Raw genomic sequence first — 21,149 nt, forward strand, 5'->3', positions numbered from 1 at the left:
GGTAAAACGTTACGTTCTCCACAAATATATTTATAAAAAGAAGCTAAATTCCCCATATGATTTTTTTTCTATTTCAGGATATAAACCAGAAGAAGGTGTGTGAACGGGAGGGTTCCTTTTTGCTTCACACCCTCTGCAACACGTCTGGGGGAAAACCTCTCTTTGTATTCTGTAGACGTAGGGAGTGGAAATATGTAATGAAGTTTCCACTCAGTGAAATCTTTTCCAAGTAGGGTATTTACCCATTGTAGCCTGTTCTAGCTACTGTGGTTCTGATCTCAAATGCTCCCATCATATGTGCAATGACAAGCAGATTAATGTTCAGAAGTTTGTTTAGAGTTATTTGTCTTCCAAGCATTTAGACCGTCTCTGCAATATTAAAAAAGGGTCTCCTCTCTCCACCCATATTTTCAGAACATGCATTTAATATGACAAGTGTAAATGAGCATTTACGCTTGCACATGCAGATGCAGTAACTGTGCAACCCCCGTGTACCTGTGTAATTCTGAAAGCCTACGCCACTGACCCTAGTTGAAGTTCCAGTGAACCATTTTCAACTGGTTACTATTGGTTCTGCTTTGTTTTGGAAGCAAATTACTCTGTTAGCCCACTGGTCCCTCCAGGAGCAGCCCAAACAGACTAACTGAAGTCCTAATCTAATGGAGTCCACTGGACTTTCCACTAAGGAGTATGTATAGCATATAGTGTCTAAAAGATTCTCTCAAAAAATAGGTATTACCAGCACGACTTTGGACTTCCATTCCACGACCTCAAACCATGTTACAAAATAGGAATGAATTAAGCCTTAATAACCTTAGTGTACCTAGTTCATAGGGGAAGCATTTATTTTACTGATATGGAAACTGAGGTAGAGAGCTGAAATGATTTGCAAGAAGCCTATAGCAGACCCTGGAACAGAATCCAGCTCTCCTGATTGTTACTTGGCATTTGAAGAACATGATTACTAGTCCACTCAGTAATTAAAAATGGTTTCCCTAACTCTGTCCAGTCAAATACATTGGGGGGAAAGGATGGTAGAGAAAAGATTAGAATTCTACCTAATGCTCCACCACGACTGCTACTGTTCATATACCATTCTCATTGGTAGCGTGAGCAGAGAGATGAAAGACTGAATGGGCCTGGAGATGGAGCTCATCACACATTACCTTACAGATGGGTTGAGATGCTTTGGAAAAGCAGCGTGGTTGGGTCTGCATTGCTACTGCTTTGCCAGTTCTGCAGATAAACATTAGTTGCAAGGGCTGTCAATCCATCCACATTCACCAGTACCAGATTCATTCCCAAAGAAACATTTGTTAAAAAGACAAAAGAATTTTTTTAGTGAGGGTCAAAATTATGATAATCATATCGGTTATACATATATATTCAGTTTACTAGCTAAATAAATTATGTACCCCAGTTTTCTGGATTTATCAAGTCATATTTTGGGACCAGTAGGAGGTATACATATTTTTTTTAAGTCTAAATGTTGTCAAACAAAATATCTCAAATCTTCCCTTCCACTTGATATTGATTAGCTAATTTACACACAAGCTTCAGAAGAAAGCTGAAAATAAAGAGTTACATAGTTCAACAGTCATGTGACCTCAGTGACCTCAATGTTTCATCCAGAAAGGTCAAATCTAATCTGATCTTCAAATGCCTTTGAGTCAAATTTCAACTTCAGTTAAATCCTTCTCTGACCATTTTCTTTGAGGCCAGCAATGGCTATAATTACATACATGCACTCACACACACACACACACACACACACACACACACACACACACACACGCACACATTGTATATGACATTATATGTACAAGCCACAAATGCTAAAATGCAGCTATACCCAATAACCACTCAGTCAGTTGTTAAAGAAAATTTCCTTCTAAAATAGCCAAAAGCTTAGTACCAATCTCAGCAAACCTATCTGTGTGCACACGCACAAATCCGTATATATGTCCGATGAAGGGACTTTTAGTAAGGAAACAACTTTCTACTAACATTCTTTAAAGTAGTCATCCTGCCTGCCTCAGGTTTTACTCATCTGGGGCCCAATTCTGCAAACCCTCAATACATGAAATTCCCCTTGAAGACAATGGAAGATTTGTAGGATTTGACCCAGAAAACAATAGTAACTTTGGGGGTATTCCCCCCCTCCCACACACACACACCCTTTCTCTGGTTCCTATGGTATTTGATGTAGGGTACTGAAGATTGACAGCTAATACTGTATTCTCAGCCTCTTGCTCTCTTTCTTAGAGTATGTCTACACTGGAGCTGGAGGTATAATTTCCTTGTTAGGTAGCCATACCCTGGCTAGCTCTAATCAAGATAGTATTCTAAAAATAGCAGTATGAAGTGGTGACAGGGGCTAGTACAATCCCATCTGAAACCCTAAGTATGTATTTGGGGCAGCTAGCCAGTACCGCTGCTTGTGCCCTCACAGCCATGCTTCTATTGGTAACCCGCTAGCGCAGGTATGTCTATCTGAGCTGGAAGTCACACCTCCATCTCTAGTGTAGACATACCCTTATATATATACACACACACTTTTCTTTCACCTCTTTGTTCTTGCATAGTAACTAAATTCAGTGGGTCAAATCCTCCATAGTTCCATTGACTTTAATGGATGTGCATCAATTTACACTAGGTGAAGACCTGATCCAATATGAATTATGGCCCATGTAATCACAAAAAATGTCAAATGCAAACTACAGAAAGAGAAGAGTGTTGATACAGTTCTGGAGCATTGAAATTCCATTTGTTCTGTAGGAAAGAAATCCCGTAGGAACTCAGTGTTATACAATGGAATTTACCCTGTTGTGCAGCACATCTCCTGCACGATAAGAGGAATTTTAAGGCCCTAGGACAGTAGGGTCCTATTGTTACGCAGTTTGCTATAGTAGAAAAGAGGAGAAAATACACCACACACTACGCAAAACAATACAAACTATGCCCCCTCGTGTGCCCAGTGCACTCCTCCCTGTTCTGACAATGCTCATGTGCATATAGCCTACAGACTGTTAGAAAGGTGAGCAGATGGGGGGAGTGTTGGCAAAGAAAAATGAATGGCACTCTGTTTCTTTCCCAGCTGTACAATCCACTTTTTAAAAAACTACCAGAAATAACAAGAGCACGTTTTAGAGCATATCCAGTTTGTTATATCTTTTGCAGTGTACTTCGGTGCCTGTTGGTCCAGATAAACCTCTACTCATTGCACCAGCAGTCAGGAGGAAATGTGGGAGGGCAGTATCATGTAAGGCTAGCCATGGCTGTTAAGCAATGCTGTGCATGGATGCCCTCCATACCTACTCATGCACCAGAGTTTGAATACAGTACAGTGGATGCAGCACCTCCACTTGTGTATGGGGAGAGGAGGAAGCAATGCTAGAGGGGCTCTTGCTACAGCAGAGTTTCTCAACCTTTTTTACCCAGGGACCCCTAAACTTAAACAGACAAACCTGTGGAACCCCAACCACGGGTGATGCATGGGGGTCACATGCCTCCCAGATTTCGGCTTTCCACTTGGCCCTGCTCCCTGAAGTGCAGACGTAGCAGGGCAGAGCAGTGATGTGTATCCTTAGCTAGCTGCTGCCTGCTCATGAAGTCGATGGCTGTGAGGAAATCCCTTCTTATAGCAGGGGGAGATCTCTCTTCTGCAGTGATGCTGCAATTTTTGATTTACCCGCCCATCCCGGCCAACCCAGACAAGCTTGGTGGCCTGCTGAGTGAGTCAGGGAATGGCAGTGGTACTCTCTCCCTGAGCCCCGCCGCCTGGGCTGAAGCCCAATTTATTTTGGCAGACTCCCTGAAACCTGCTCATAGCCCCCCAGGGGGCCGCAGACCCCTGGCTGAGAACCAGTGTGCTACAGCAACCTGTTCAGATAATGTAACTGACACCCATGTCTCAATGCCACAGAGACCACTATCCCTGCTAGCAGTCTGCAAAAAAAAAGAATGCCCAGTGCTATTGCCCTATCATGTCCTGCTCCTAGCTCTTAGAGTCATTGGTCCCATTGCTATTCAACAAGGAGAGTTCATTCCATCACTGCCACTGTGTCCTCTTTCATGTCATCTCTGTACACAGGTGCCCTTTAACCATCCCCAAAGCAGCACCCTTCATTGAATTCACAATATTGCCCTCCACACTTTGTTCTGTTATGAAACACTGCTGGTAAACACACCTATTGCAGCCTCCACACATAGCCCAGTGAATGAGGAATTGAGGAACACAGAGACCCCCATTTTAGTGCATCTTTTCCCTTCTGCGTCACCTTGCATGGAAGGAAACTGACCAACTACCCTGTAAAATTCAAAATGTTTCATAATGATATTGAGTGCAAAATACTGAGTTTTCCATTTCTTTATGCTGTTCAATGTTGAAAGATAGGGCTGCAGTAGTATAAAGAAGCAACTTTACACTGTACATTGCTCATTGTCATAGTGTATTTAGATGTGGCAAGCCATTACATCTACTCTCCTTGAGTCTGATCGTGTATTTGTTAATGAATGTACTGATTTCACCCAAGACTAATCGTGTGAATAAGGCCTGCAAGATTGGGTTGGGTCCCTTGTCATTTCACGGTGCAACAATGAGAAGTTTTCAGGAAATACAAATGACTTCAATTTGCCTTCTGTTCTCAAACAACCTGTCCAATATTTCTCCCAGTACCATCATGACAACCAAATGCCAAACATTACAGTTACATGTATAGGTTTTATTGAATATCATCATCCTCCTTAAACAGTCATCTGAAGACAGAGAGACAGACCCATAAGCTTCCCCAAATATACTGATAACAGCTCTGTTCCCCCTTTTTCAGAAAGCCACTTCCATTAACAAATGACTTTTTGTCAGTCCCTTGAATGACCACAGAAAACAGCTTTCATTGTATTTGTAATGCATCTCAAGAAAAGTCCAGTTTGAGTGGTTTTCAAGAAAGCAATTTCAGGATCGCCTGATATTTCCCAATTCCAAATCCAAAATATAGCAACAAACAAACATTGTGCAGGCACACATACATATACACACATCCCAACCTGTAAATATAATTAGAAAAAGAAAGGGTACTGATCTCAGACTTATTTAATGCTTGGCTGTACTAGCAAATTCATTTAGAATATGTTATATGAAAGACACTACAAAAGACATTCTCCCTCCACAGTTTGTTTCTTCCAGATGTTTCCAAGGGAAAAAATGTGTCATTTTCACAGAATATTCTCCAACAAGCCTTTTAGTGGGAGTGGGGGAGAAACCTTCCCGAAAACATGAAGTCCTCAGAAGAAGCCACATGCCGTAGAAAAGTTATTTTAAAAATTATTTTGTGCATCCTTTCCATAAATAAATGAAACAGGGCATGGGAGAATAATCACCTTTGACATATCTGTGGGTTCGGTCAGGAGTTATCAGGTCTTCCTCCCACCCGCCCCCACCCTGATCATTCTACAGCTAATCTTGCCCTTCTCTATCTTTATGCCCCCATCATTCCTTCTTATGAGGAATTCCATGCCTCACAAAATGTCACTAGTATCAGCTATCAGGCTTGCACAACACAACTGTACGAGCATGTCAAAAGTAGCTTGAAATGAAAGTCTGCTTCCTCTCTTTCTGGAATAGCAGTCACACACACACACACACACACACACACACACACACACAAAGCTCCAGTCCAACCCATGAACAGTTTGGGTCCCCCCCTCCCCGCACTTTCTTTTCACAGGAAAGACTGCTTCATAAGAAACATTCTGGCAATATGCTGCTCTGCATGTTAAGTCTGAAAACAAAAACGGATGCAGTTTATTGTCAACAATACTTTTCTGAAAGACAGCCATAATAGACATCTGTTTCAGCAAATATCAAATCAGTGACAATGTTTTCCCTGCCTGCTCTGCCTTTAGATTTTTGCTACTTTAATAGCCTAGCTCTTAGGTTGCAAAATGAAAAGCAAGTCAGTCTGTTAACCTGCAAAATCTTATTTCAATCACTCCTTTAAATGTACTTTAAAAGAAAACATGAATAGGCTTTTGTTCCATGGGCAAGCGTCCCCAAGAATACCACTGTGCGGTACCGACTCATTAATGCTGGCCCAACTGGGTTTCTGCCTCCCTCCAAACAAACAATGGGCTATTCTGTACATGAGAAGCCTTTCCATTCTGCCCAGGAATTGCACTCACTACGCAAAGCATACATCTCTGTGAAGAACAAAATATGAAATCTTCTCTCACTAACAGTGGTTCACAATGAACATCTGCCAAGGGAAAAAGCTGCAGGCACTTTTAGTATATTTCCACAGCTCTGTTACATTTAACATGCACTGTGGATAGACATTAAACAGAAAATGCAGTCAAATCAGATCATTGGGGTGGGGGAAAAGAGTATCTTAATCCCTTACCTCCGCAGCTGAAAAGTTTTCAACTAGTAGGAAGGAAACGAATAACTGGCTGTTTAGGCAGGAGCACAGCAAGAAAGGTACACCAGCAGCCTAACACACAGCCCTATTCAATAAAACTACAGACTTTCCTTGGCCCCTCCCAAAAGTCAATGCTAAGTGACTACATATCCCTTATGTTTACAATTGGCAGCCAGTGGTATGCATTGTTCTCAATTTATTCTAATAAGCAGCCAATGACTACGCTTGAGCCAAGGTGGGTCCAGCCTGCCTGCAGAGATGCCTGTCATTCCCTAGGCATGCTCAGGAAGCCACTCATCAGAAAACCAAGACCTAAAAAGCTCCGAAAATTCATGCAAGCTGCCAAAAGTGTCTTGCTACATGCCCTTTTTTGGTTATCCTTAGCAGGGCCTCTGAAAGTAAATCCTCTGTCAGGAACAATCATAAGAAATGTTAATCTTGGGGAAAAGAGGCTGTCTTGTTGAACACAAATGGAGCTTTAAAAAAGGAAATATACTGCAAGGAAAGGGGGCAGAGTAAATACGTTTATTTTTTGCACCAATTTTAAAGAAAATTTAAAAAGCACATACACCACAACCAACTTCATTGCACTGTTTTAACGAATACCATATGTAGAAAGAGAATGTAAAAACTGTTTGTCTTTTCCTGCAGAAACAAAAATTGTAAAGCAATAGTATGAGAGGAGCATGAAAGAGGAGTTGGCAGACAGGCAGTTACCTGTCAAGTAGTGTAATAGAAGTTACATATAGAATGTCCGTGTTCTTAAAAATTGTTTAAGATACTATTAAAACCTTTGACACTAATCACTGATCCTAAAAAATGTTGACTAGTGCAGGTAAACATTGAGTTAATAGATGTCCATTTATATATATATTTTGAACAGCACTTTTCACTAAACTTTCTTTTTCCACTAATCAAGTATGTTTGGATTAATCTTTACCTTGAAATGTCTTTTGTGGAGCATCAGAAAATTGCAGACTGTTCTCAGAATTTTATTGGAGGTTTTACTTACCCTGAGTAATTTAAAGAAGTGGAAGAACAAATACAAAACACATGCACAGAAAAAAGTGAGGTACATAAAGTATTTGCAAAGAATGAGATGAAATGTAACTGTTCTTACAGATGTAAATATATAGCACAGTATATAGACACACATACACACACACACACACCAATAAAGATTGAAAGAAAAGTGCTGACTGAACTGGAGAGAAGTGGAAGAAACTGCCCAAGCCACAAGATATTCTGCAGGTTTATTATTTGACAATAATTTGTACAAAAGGACAGTGAGAGGGGCAAATACATATAACAAGACATTGGATCCAGGTGGGCTATTGTATGTGTTCATAAGTCTATTGTTTTAATGCCAGTCTGGATCTTTTCCTTCAATCACAGGGCCTATTTGAATCTACTCACATGAGTACAAGCAGCAAGATTTGGCCCATGTACAGTAAACTAATCTTATTTAACACTGTACACCTCTAGCTAAAGAGCTAGAGCAGAGGTGGCCAACCTGTGGCTTTGGAGCCACATGCTGCTCTTCAGAAATTAATATGCGGCTCCTTGTATAGGCACCGACTACAGGACTGGAGCTACAGGCGCCGACTTTCCAATGTGCGAGGGGGTGCTCACTGCTCAACCCCTGGCTCTGCCACAGGCCCTGCCCCCACTCCACCCCTTCCCACCCCCTCCCCTGAGTCTGCTGTGCCCTTGCTCCTCCCCCCGCCCCCGCCAAGCCTCCTGCTTGCCATGAAACAGCTGATTGGGAGGTGCGGGGAGGGAGGGGGAGATGCTGCTTGGTGGGGCTGCCAGTGGGTGGGAGGTGCTGGGGGGGTGGGATCTGATGTGGGGGCTGCTGATGTCTTACTGTGGCTCTTTGGCAATGAACATTGGTAAATTCTGGCTCCTTCTCAGGCTAGCCACTCCTGAGCTAGATGCTCAACTGATACAAAGTGGCATAGCTCCAAAGGTATGCTGATTTACACAAACTCAGAATCTCAGCAAGCATGCTTATATCAATTGTTTAGTTCCTTTTTTAAATATTACAATTACATTTTATTAAGTAAAAAAAAATAGGATTTGGTCTTGGAAATACGCGTTTTTATTTTAACATTCCGATGCCTTTTCTAATGCAGGAGGCTTTGTCTCGGCAAGGATTTGAAACATAAAATCTAACACACACAGTATGTTGATAAAGCAGATGTCACATTTATAATTGACTAGCACAAGGGAGAACAGAATGTCTAAGCTCTGTTGTACTAAAAGCTTTAAAAACCTCAGGCTGTTAAGAGCCAAAATCATCTGAAGTCAATTAGACTAGTCAGGAGCCTATGGCAAACGGGGAGTGGTCCTAAATTGCTACAGAGATTTTTAATTCCAGGATTTTAAATATATGAAATGTCTACTGCAGTGTCCGAGCAGGATTAGAGAAAGCTCATGGTTACAGCTGAGGACTGGGAGTCGGAAAGATTCCTCTGAGTTCTATTTCCTATACAGTCATTGACTTGCTGCAAGAGCTCAGTGTTCACTGAAACAGGAAGCCAACGTATACATTATAAGTAGGGCTGGATGAAAGCAATTGTGCTTTTTGAATGAGATTCTTCACAAACTGTTTTGTTGAGTTCCAGGCCATTTGTACGTCAGGGTCATTTTTCCAGCGAATTTCTGAAAAGTGGCTATTTCACATTAGAAAAACTATGCAAGCTGACAAAATGGAAAATTCAACAATGGGATGTGATGTTCAGCCACAAGGAACTTTGAATTTCAAGATTCAAGACTACAAAAATACACTGTGGGGTTTGCTCTAAAATAGGGACACTCAAGCAGGGAAAAAAAAGTGAAAGTGCACAGGTTTTAGTGAATTTTCATCAACATTTCTAAAAAAATAATCAAGGACGTAGATGAATAAGGTTTTTAAATTGCATTTCCAGTGGGAATATCTTTGCACACTTTGGAGAGAAGCATCATGCAAAACCCTTTGATAAAGTAATTATAATATGTTACATCAATAGCAGCGCTATACTAGAAATTAGCTAGTACAGAACTACCATAACAGTAACCCCTGCAGCTGCTTGCAAGGTTAGGCCCCACCTTTGAGCCATGTCTTCCTGCCATCTCTGCTATGACTCTGCCAGCCCCCTCTCCTCTTATGTCATGGCATGGAGGGAAGGCCTCCTTCAGCTTCCCTTTCCTGTCATGGCACAGGAGAGAAAAAACTATTGACTGACCCTCTCCCACCCCATCCCTTCATTTATGGCACAGGGCAGGAATTGAAGCTAAAACTTAAAGTGTCCCTTCAACACCAATCTATTAAGCAGCAGCCCTGTAAACTGCTTACTCCCATACTTGCTAGGGTTAGGCTAGGGGTGGAAGCAGACATATCCTGGCTATTTGTGATAGCAGCTACAGGGACTACATTTTAGTGCTGCGAGCATGGAATTCCTGTGATTGCAGTCACTCAGAACATACCATCTCAATGTTTTCATTAGAAGTCCTGGGAAATCTCTGTGGAGACCATGGCTCTCAAAGGTTTATCACTGTTTTCCTATAAAATTTAAAGAGAAGATATGGTCGGGGTTTAGAAAGTGCACTATTGATCATCTCCTGAGAGGTAGGTAATATTTCTGTATAGATCCACTCTTGGGATGCGCATCCCAGCAAGGTAGTAGCTCTCCAGAGAGTGGTGCCCATAGGAGCATATTTTCACAGCACTGAGCATTCAGAACAGCAGTTTTATAAAGTCATGAAGTTCCAGTTCCCTCAGTGCCTTCCTTTCCATGACCAGTTCCAGGCATAGAGAGACTGGCGCTTTGTGTTTTGGGATTGTTTGTTATTTTTCGGGTGGGGAGAAGTTAACCCAACAGTCTTTTTTATTACTGGGTTTTAGTAGTTTATCATTTTTTACTTTGTAATTAGATTCTGCATTAGTGAGGAGTGCTGAGAATCCCAGAGCAGCTCCATCCTTGGGGTCGGTGCCATTACAGCAGCTGATCTGGGCTCCAGAGACTTGGAAGAGGGGAGGAATAGTGAGGTGGGGGGAATGTCTGTTTCCATACCCTTATATGTTCCCACAGTCTGATACACTCTGATACAATTTAGGAAAGACAGTAACCTCTGATCAGTATTCAGTGTGTTAGGTCATTTCTTCTGTTCCCCTACTTCTGGATCTTTGGCTGTGAAGACCACCAAACAGCTCTAGGGCTGGCTATAGTTTTTCCATTCAAGAAAGATGCAGAAGAGATTTAGGCAGAAAAGCCTACTCTAAGTTGCTTTTACCAGGCCATCAGGGGAATGGCCAGTGTTGAATTTTTAATCAATGCCTACGATAATCTATAACAAAACAAAAAGCCATCTATTAATGAGGCAGTGAAGTGCAACCAAACATTCCTGAGAAGGGAGAGACACACGAGTGAGTAAGCCACTGGGGAAATGGAGTAGGAGTAGCATGAGCAGAAGAGAAGGTAGTTGCTGATACTCCACTGGGGGAGGCAGGCCCACACTGGCGTGTCTGACGTGTAGGAGCCCCATTCCACTGCCCAGTGGTGGTGAGGTGAGGGCCACTTCTCTCCCATGTCTCTCCATGGGACTGCATAGCATGGCTGCTAACATGGCTGGCACAGTCCAGTGGGGAAATGCTACAGAAAGCTTCAGCAGACACCAAGTTTGCACCAAGGGAGCTGATCTATTATACGCCCATCACCACAGTATTTTGCGGAAATAAAGGATGGTGGAGAGGCTGGGTGATGTTCGTGGGTAGGGTGACTAATTGCAATACATGGTGGCAGGCAGAGCTAATGGCAGGACTGTGGCTGCGGGAGCAAGGTTACACCAAGGCTCTTGCGGCACAAGGGCTTTGTAACGAGTCTTTTCGCCTCTTCAGAATCTCATGCGTGCACTGGGAAGCATTGAGTCCAACAGCAGATTTTTTTTAATGATGCCACCCACCCCTGTTTTGCATTGAAACATGTATGTTGCCAATTTGACACATGAGCACCGTGTGCCTGAGAGAGACTGATCCTGATATGGACCGCACATTGTGGGAGACCTAACTTAATTTTAGGTGAAATGTTTGCTGGTCAACAGATCCACTCAGGTGTAACTCATCAACTTGATGGGGGCTTGATGTAAAATCCACATCTTATTGCTTTGCTGGAATACATGGGGATGGAGGGTAATGGTTTACATACGCTCTTCTTGTTCTAAGAGATGATGACTGTGTGGCATATGGCTTTAGACACAACACATCCTGCATCTTGGCAGGGGGGTTAGACTAGATGACCCTTGCGGTGCTTTCTAACTCTAAGGTGCTATGATTCTGTGATTCCAAAGTACAGATTAATTGTGCCCTCTGTAAAACAGGGTGGGTTTTTTTGTGTGGAATCTACAGGGGAATTGCTACATTATGACTTGTGTGTCACTTACACGCTATAAAGAATTGCAATGTATCAAAATCTTTTGCCTTTGCTAAGGTACACCAATCAAAAGTGGGTGAATGAAAAATCATGGGGAGACTAATAGAAAGGAACAAAGAAAATGGATTGATGAATGCATGATAAGCACAGGTTTTGAACACATTAGCTAGACAGGTATAGCTGTAACTAGAACGGATGGCCAGCATTTATGCAAAGAATGACCAAAGCTGACCTTAGCAGAAAACAGAGAGCTCTCTGTTAGGAGGAACTGAGCATATGCCCTGGAGTACCGTATAGAAGCAGACAAGCAGACTTTCTTTCTACATCCGTAATAAAGATGTGACACTGGCAAGAAAGTAGTGGTAATTTCTCTACTCCTGCTACTAATAATAAAGGTGTGACACATAGGAGTGCTGACATGGGTCATGGTTTAAAAAGGTTATAGCCTTGTCACAGTAAAGGTCATTATCCATTGGTTCCAGCGTCTACTGTTACAATCAAGCATTCCTGTCTTCTTGTTCCAACAACAAACATTCTCAGATAAACCTACATATTGCACATCCTGCCAGGAAAATACTTTTATCCATTCATGTTTGAATTCCCTCTGTGTCACTGACGCGGGAATAGTACAGTGCAACATTTAATTCTAACCCAGCGTTCACAGTTCTTTGTCGTGGAGTGCAAAGGGATGGGGAACAGTTAACACATGCAGTGGTGCAAGATACCCCACACTGGCACAGGTCTGCATTGAATGAGGGTGGGGTCATGGTCTTACCCCTGCTCACCAATTGGTGGCATCTGGAGGGAAGTGCACACCACAATTCCAAAAAAGAAATAGGGGCCACTCCCATCAGCACCAAAAAAGATGTCTCACATGCCTCATCTCTTCACAGGCAGACTGTCTATAGCAGGGGTCCCCAATGCGCCCGCCGGGGCATTTTTGTGTCCCCGCAGGAAACCCCGCCACCGAAATGCCGCCAAGAAGCTGATCTTCCGATCTTTTCGGCAGCGGCATTTTGGCATTTGGCATTTGGCAGCCAGGTCTTCTGAGAATAGGAAAGTTGGGGACCACTGGTCTATAGGAACTGTCCCTGACACAGGATATCTCCACACACACCCCTAATGCAGCTGAGACTTCTGCACAGCTCATGGCTTGTGGCTCCTCCAGAAGGTAAGGCACTAAATAAGGATACAAATAACGGACAGTCACAAATAATTGTTTTCCACGGTAGAACCATTGTGAGATACTGTGAGACAGGACATCTCTCACAGGGTTTTGTGAGAATTCCCACTATGAACTATGGGCTGTATAATGCCTGTCTTATTTCAAGACACAGGGGAAGTAGACCTTCACACCCCTGCTTTCCTGAGTAAGGCTTACCCAGCTGCAGGGTCTGAGTCGGGTGAGGAGCATACCCACATCACTTACCTACTCCCTTTTGTGAGTAAGTGTGTAGGCACTGGTGGCAGACAGGAGAGGGAACTAGGTGGAGCTTTGGTTCCGCTCTCCCCCTATGCTCACTGACCAGATGCAAGGCCCTAAGATGCACCCTTTCAGTGCCTGCAGTAACATACTTCTCTCTTCCAGTGCTGCATGAGAGCAGCAGGAAGGAAGTGTACCTCCAAAGGATATTGGTGAGGCACAGTGCTTCCTAGGGCTATCCCTGAGTAGTACAGCTTATATACCATCCCTTGCTCAGGGCTGCAGCTAAAGACAGTCTAATTCTCTGAAATGACCTTGAGTCCCCATCACGTAAAGAGCACAGTGCATTTTTTTCCCTAACAGATAGGTTCTGAATTATGCTAAGATGAGCCATGGAAAATGGCATAACCATAAGTCATGCTAATGGTATATACAGAGAATATAGCTCAGTTGGAACAACGGTGGTACACGCACAGCTGTGCATATTTGACATAAAGGTGAGCAAGCTTATATTTGTTAGCTAGCCACCCAGCTGGCAGATCTGTCTGGGAAGGGAAAAAAATCACTCAGAAATGAGAGCGAGAGAAGCCCACCCACCAGGAGCAAATTTGGTCATCCATACTATTACCTCCTGTCTCTAGACAGTGTTGCCTGTGTTAGAGAGAAGCAGATGTAACATTTTGGGAAATTTTGTGTATTTATCTTTAGAAGATAAAGGTGTTTTTACACTCTGTATTGAGCAGGGCCCTTCAGTCTTTACCAACACAACCTGTAGGACTCTGAGGGTTGTATTGTCTTTCCTTAACAAACTGTGCCAGTGCATAGATGGTCTAAAAATTAATACAAAACAGAACTACAGGAGAAGCACATGAGTATCCCTGAAAATTTAGGAGAGTTTGCAATGTGAAGAAAATAGGATTTCAATAAGTGGGGGAAAAGACAATGTTTACTTTAATGCCATTTAAGCATTTAAATGGGCCTAGCAGGTTCTGGGCACTACCAGAAACAAATAAATAATAGCAGCACATCACATATAAACCATAGCAATCAGCTGTGTTATGAAAGGTCCCAGTCATGCCTGGCAAAGAAGGCCTCCAGGGCAGGTGATAGTATCAGCTCTGGCACGTATACGCACATCTTGATTGCATAAGCATATTGGATATTGGGAATGGAGTCTTGTGTCAGATGAGAAGGAACAACCTAACAGGAGGGATCAGTCTGAAGTTTTCAATGAGATCATTCCCTCACTAGGATTTAAAATGTGTTACTGTGGAATTATATATCATTCACATTTCAAAATATTAATTTTGGTGCAGACAGCTAGTTCATTGCAGTTAGCTGTGGAATTTTATTTTTCTTGGTATTGCTGGCTATGTAAATGCAAGGCATTTAATAAAAATAAAACAGAAAAGGAGCAGAAAGCACACTCGTATGAGACATTTTACCCATAATAATAATTATTATAGGAAGAAGGATTTATTGTCGGCACAATGCCCTCACACTTACTAAAAACATACTGAATAGCACAATGACCCACATCCTAATTAAAACAAAATACTTGCATATTTTCAGTATGAAACCAAGCAATCCTACAAGACCACAATGTCTCCCAAAGCAAAGGTGACTTCATTCTTAATGTACCATTTTATACTGCTTCTGCAGGCTAACATATGGCCGGAGAACTTTGGCCTCCAGGATGACTCCCTTCCTGAAGGCTGTGCCCACTTTTCTCACAGAGAGCACAAAATATGAACAACAGATGTGCATCACTTTCCAAACTTTTCTGATGGCAGCATCAGGGATGGGGAAGTGCAAAATGTTTGCAATGACATTTGAAGCGTTCAGCACTTGCACACATTCCCAGTTTATTGAGACATGGAAATGAGTCCCATTTGTGTTAAATTAGATCATTTTCAGTTAAAATGGTCCCATTTTGAGCATTGTTTTCACTGTGGAAAATGTGTTGCTGTCACATACTTTTGCAACGTAAATACAAGTTTCACAGCTGCTGGGGCAGGCATTTTGGGGGCAGGGTGGAGAGTGCTTGAGTCCCTTTTTGCTTAGACCAGTGTAAGTCAACGAATGCAATTTACCTCACTATAACAGCGGTGTAGGTGAGAGGATAATCAGGCCCCTTATCTTTTGTATCTAAATAAACCATTTAGTTTTGGCAGGTCGGCTCAAGCAATGAGCAAAGGTTAGGTCTGGGTCACTAATTTGTAACAGACTCAAATACAAAACCTAACTTTACAGATAACAGGCCTGTGCATTTAGGTTCCACAGATACCAGTCTTTTGCAAACATTGCCTTTGGTCTCGGCTTGGGCCTTCCGTGGGGATCTAAGTGACTGTCACAAGCAGAACTCGGCTTTGCTCCTCTACTGCGATGGCAATAGGGATGGATACTTCTTAGGGGTGAAGCATTGCATGAAAGCAAAGAGCAGGACTGGTCGGAAAACAAGAATTTGGTTTTGTGGGAAAAAACTGAGGTTGAGATTTTTTTTTCATTTTGCATCAGAACAACTACTACCCCTTTCAAAGTTTATCAAGAAAAACAGGGGGAGACACATTCCAAATCTGTGTAACTAGCCCAGACACTTTGCTAAGCCAAAAACGTTGGCTGTCCTCATTTGTATCCAAAATAGCTAGGAAGAACTGCAATATCTAATTTCAAAAGAATAAAAGAATTATAAACTGGAGTGGGGAAGAAGCAGATGCAAAAACATCAGAGAAGTGCATAATATTATGGACCAAATTTGGGGATAACTATTCAGAGACTCAAAGGTACATAAACCCCTTAAGTACATATAGTAATAAATCGACTACATACTGGGTCAAGCAAGCCTAGCCTGACTGTGTGAAATGGGTCTTGGAGAGGATTATTATTTCTGTTGTGGTGGCAGCAGCTGCTAAAGGACCTCGGTCAGGGATCACAGCTCCATTGTACTAGGCACTGCTCTCCCACTGTGGAGATACCTGGGAGAGAGGGAACCTTAAGTAAATGAAGTCCGACCTATCCAAGCAGCATTCTGCAGATATCTGACTCCCTCCTCACTCTCTACTCAGGGAGTGCAGGAGTTACTGCAGCCCTCGGAGAGCATTAACCTCAATACCAGCTGCCATGGAGGGAGTGGTACATTACACATATGTTGGAATGTAGTTTTTCTTCCCCTGCCCTTTTATGGAAAGAGAGACTTTGTGGTTTGCTGCTAATACTCCATCATGGGTTTCCCCCACTCTCCAAACTGAGACACTCAATTTCCTGCTAAGAGTTCTTGGTCATATAGTCCAATAGACAATTCCCTATAGCATTTTTTAAAATTAAGTTGCTAAGTGTACATTTTTAATGAATTAAATAAGGATTTGATAAATATAATCCGTACAGCAGGCCCTAAGTTTATTTTATGCTTCCACTCACATTTTCAACATGTGTCCGATTTCTTAGCTGCATTGTAGAATTTGTCGTGGGGGGGAGTTGCCCTTTGGGGCAATAGTCAGGGTCTGCTGGGGCTTTGAAAACATGCAGAAGAGTGATAGACAGTTGGGGAACGTGAGATAGCATATTAGCTTGATGTTTCTGCCAAAGTGGTCAGCAGTGAAATAGCTCATGTTGACAGTGAAGATGTAATATTTGAGATATATATTTTAGTCAAGACAACTCTACGCATCTCATTGCCTCATATCTCCTTGATCTGTACCAGTCTAGGTACCAACCCAGCTACAGCACAGAGATGCCCTGCTTGCATTAGTTGACAATCTTCTTCTGGCAGTGGACGAAGACCCTGCATGTATTATTAAACCTATCAGCTGCCAGTGATATCGTTCATACGGAGGTGTGTCTGTCTTCCTCACTGACCAGAGGGGAGATGAACAGAGCTGCTCTCAAGTGGATCCATTCTTTTCTTGCTGAGCCTTTAGTACTGTTGGGCACGTGCTCCTCATCTCAGAGGACATGCTCATGCAGGGTTTCCTAGAGTTTAAGGTTATGTAGAGCTGTTGGGAGCATTAGTGAGGAGACATATGTTGCAATGTTTTCGCTGTAATGATGATGACATCCAGCTCTATAATTATCACATCTGACCTAGTCAAAGCAGCTGACTGTGTGACTCGGTATGTGGCTGAGATGTGGCAGCAATGAGAGGTAGCTGGCTAAAGCTCAGTCACACCAGGATCGGGCTGAAGTTAGTTGGTTGACTAAGAAGATACAGTGAGGATAATATCTGCTCCTTTGATTGCAAGTGTCTGTCTGCCTTTTGTTGTTGGAGTTTACAGTCTAGGTGTCTGATTAGATTTCCAGCTGTTACTAGAAGATCAAGGAGCAGCAACAGCCAAGAGACTTGTTTGTTTTTCATTTAGGTATGCTTGAGAGGTTGTAACTGTTTCTTGCAGATGCAGATCTTCCTGTTGTCATCCGTGCCTTTGCCACCAAGAAATTAAATGACTGCCATGTACTGCACATGGGGTACATCTTCAACCTAACCTGAAATTGAGGTTGGTGCAGAATTCAGCACAGTGTGCTATTGCATGCATATAACACCCGTCCTCCTGGATCTGCCCATTGGTCTCCAGGTGGAATTTAAGGTTTTAGTTTTGACCTATAAAACCCTAAATGGCCTAGATCATACCTACCTGAGAGATTGGCTCTAGAATATTCAGCATACATATTGAACACAATTGCAGGGGTAGGGTGTAAGATTGGAGGCAATCTGAACTAAGTACGCTGAAGGATCCAACCTTTACAATAAGAAAAGGAGTACTTGTGGCACCTTAGAGACTAACAAATTTATTTGAGCATAAGCTTTCATGAGCTACAGCTACATCACTTCATCGGATGCTGTAGCTCATGAAAGCTTATGCTCAAATAAATTTGTTAGTCTCTAAGGTGCCACAAGTACTCCTTTTCTTTTTGAGAATACAAACTAACACAGCTGCTACTCTGAAACCTTTACAATGGTTCCAAATTCCCATTTTCCCTTCTTCTACTGGCATGACTTGAATACTCCTGATTTTGAATTCCTGGAGTTTAGCATGAGTTTGCACATGCAGGTCCTTGTGTTTCACTCCATTGTTTTCAACTGTTTCGGGCAAATCATGTTCAAGAAGAGTAAGATTATCTTTTCATCATTGCTTCAGCAATAGTTCAGAGAGGGTGAGCATCCAGTGACAGTACATAGCCTACATTGTTACCTAAATAAACAGGGTTGCCAAGCTATGAGGATAATTTCATCTGTCCCTGCTTAGCACTTACTTTGCAAGTCCATTTTTCAATGTCCATAATGATCTTTCTCCAGCTCCATTTCCATGAAGAAAGGTGCAGTGATAATAGCATACATTTAATCGTGTTAGATGTCTGGTATTTTTCTGCAATAAGTCATTATACCCCATTAGGTACCATTTCCTTAAGAAATCCATATAAGGACAGTAAACTCTATAATGCGACTGTGATTTTTGTGACAGTTGTTGTGGACTGTCGTGAGGTGCAGCTCTCACCACCAGACTGGCGCCTCCTCCTGGTGGCTCTGAGGATTAGCTTGAGGCCAGCTCCCTCGTCCATGGTCTGCACACCGTCACTCTGTCTCCAATTCCACCTACGGCCCCTCTCTCCACTTCAGGAATGGCAGCATCCTTCTTTCCGTCTCAGCCCTCCAGCTAGGTCATCCTCTGTGTTCCCCCTTCCGGGGGTCAGTGTCTCAGTCCAATAATTATGCCATTTCCCCAGTGGCAAGTGGGGAGGACCCAGCCCCATGCACTACTCTGGGTCCCAACCCAAGGACCCTGTAAATAGCAGCCTCCTGCTGTGTTTCTAACTTCTCTCGACACTGCTATGTTTCCCTTGACCCCTTTCGCATGGCCCCAGCACCTTCTTCACCCTTACGTCAGGGCACTCAGCATGTCAGGCCCAGAAGCCAGCCAGGTGCTCCCTCTCACTCCCCCAGTCCTGCCAGCAGCTGCTCTGTCCAAGGTGCTTGCTTCCAATCACCTGCTAGGAACCAAGTTCTTCCTCCTTGAGCTCCAAGCAGCAACTGACTACCTCTGGCCCTTCAGCCCTTTTTATGTGAGCCTGCTGAGCCCTGATTAGCTACTCCTCTCAGTCTCTCTCCTATTGGCTGCTTCACATGCAGCCACCTTGAGGCTCTATTAACTCCTTTTATGCCATCACTCAAATCACTTATAGCCACTTTCAATGACCATTGATGTCCATAAAAAAGTACTGCTTTTTTTCCAGCAAAGTCAATGGGAACATACTAATGTACTTGAATTACACCTTTCCATGGATGGGGAAGGGCAGGTTCTTTAACACCCTATCAACTCTATAGCACTGTACTTTCTGCTCAATATTTTTATTAACTCCTGGTCACCAGAAATAGCTTTGCACTGCGACCTTCATGTGACACACTGCAGAGGGTTCCCCTCCCCATAGATCCTCTAATAATCTGGCTTAATAGAATGGAGGTGTTAGCACCCGCAGTGCCCAAAAAAAGTAGCCCGGTTAAGTTGAAAGTGGATCTTTTTTTAACTATAGAGGATTGAAAGCCACCTCTTACAACATTTGGCCAGGCATTCCTTCTGTATTCCCACATTCTTGATAGCAAAGGGCTTCTCTGAATCCCCTCAGCAAACTTTGGAGAACAAAATAGCTCACCAATATGTAAACAAAAGAAAAATATCCCATTCTTCTGTGAAACTCTCCTAATCGTCATAAGGTAACTTTGATTAAGCCATCAGCATGACCATGTTCTGCTGATATTCCATACCATAAGTAGTAAAGAGCTTGCAATGTTGGGCAATACACAGTACATCTAATATGGGTATAAATAGCTTTAAATGCTCACCATTTTATGGTTTGTACCTAAGATGAATTTAACCACAGAGATACTTTTGGAATGTTCACAAATCAGAAGCTATGGACAGATCCTCTTTAATACAAGCATAATTCTTTTTATTGCTGGCTAAAGTTCTCAAGGTGAACACAACTGGTCTCTCTTTGCCATATTCTACCACATGCAGTGTCACAGCCACTATGCTATATTTCAATATCACAAACTAGATGGAGTTGTTTGTGAGTGTCATAGTGTTTGTGTGCATTGCTGACTGATTTTAATTTGTTAGAAGAAATAGCACACCCCTTTGACTATTTCCAGGGCTTGCCACTCCAGCAAAGGTTTATCATAGTTGGGAGGTTTTATAAAAACCTAGTATAGTTTTTTATACATAGTATTTTAACAGACTTCAAAATTAACAGTTCAGAAACACTTTCCAGTTTTGGCTGAAATCTTTTGTTATTCAGAGTAACTCCCAGATACTCCACACTTGGCTGTAAAAACTGACAGTCTGTTTAACTTGGCCTCCACGCAGTTGTGAGTGAGTGAGCACTTCCTCACAGTCTCTAGGTGTTGCCTTACAGAAATCCCTGAAATTACAAGGTCAAAGCAACAAACATTACCAAGTCCCTGCAACATCTGATTGGTCATACCTGGAATATTTCCCATTCCTGAGCATCTCAAGCAAGAAGTTCGCAAGTCTCTTCCTAAATACCACCTCCATCTTGTACCCTTCCCAGCCAGGCTTCAAACCAGGACATAGAACAGAAATGTGGGGTGATTGCACTGGTAGATGATCTCGGGGCCACATATCCATGCTCATATTATTGGAGCTCTCCACAGCATTTGAGAAAGCTGCCATCTTGCCTCAGAGATGTGGCAGGGACTAGTGAGGTCATGCTGCAATGGCTCCATTCATTCCCCTCAGACCATACCAAGACAATCCTAATGTTTCCAGAGCCCTCAAGTGCACAGTCCCACAAGTATCCATCCTCTGCCCCATTCTATTCAACATCTACCTGAAGCCAGTAGGGGAGACTGTGAAATTACATTGACTAAAATGCAACCACTATGCAGCT

The 21,149-nt window shown here is 42.7% G+C and overlaps 1 protein-coding gene across 16 annotated transcripts in view; it reads right to left on the reverse strand.

Moving 5' to 3' along the window:
- CALD1 (caldesmon 1) overlaps positions 1–6,703 on the reverse strand; it is a 236,987-nt gene extending 230,284 nt beyond the window's left edge. For 7 of the 16 annotated variants that reach the window (XM_038383167.2, XM_038383144.2, XM_038383133.2 and 4 more), the window contains exon 1: positions 6,399–6,703. The gene's annotated coding sequence lies outside the window, so the exon portion shown is untranslated. Of the gene's footprint in view, positions 1–5,379; positions 5,434–6,398 lie in introns of those variants that run through there. The other 9 variants (XM_043517140.1, XM_043517125.1, XM_043517182.1 and 6 more) reach the window with 6 other exon arrangements.
- Between the last annotated feature and the right edge of the window lie 14,446 nt (positions 6,704–21,149).

The sequence above is a fragment of the Dermochelys coriacea genome, chromosome 1 (genome assembly GCF_009764565.3).
Source record: "Dermochelys coriacea isolate rDerCor1 chromosome 1, rDerCor1.pri.v4, whole genome shotgun sequence".
In the NCBI taxonomy this organism is placed as follows: Eukaryota; Metazoa; Chordata; order Testudines; family Dermochelyidae; genus Dermochelys; species Dermochelys coriacea.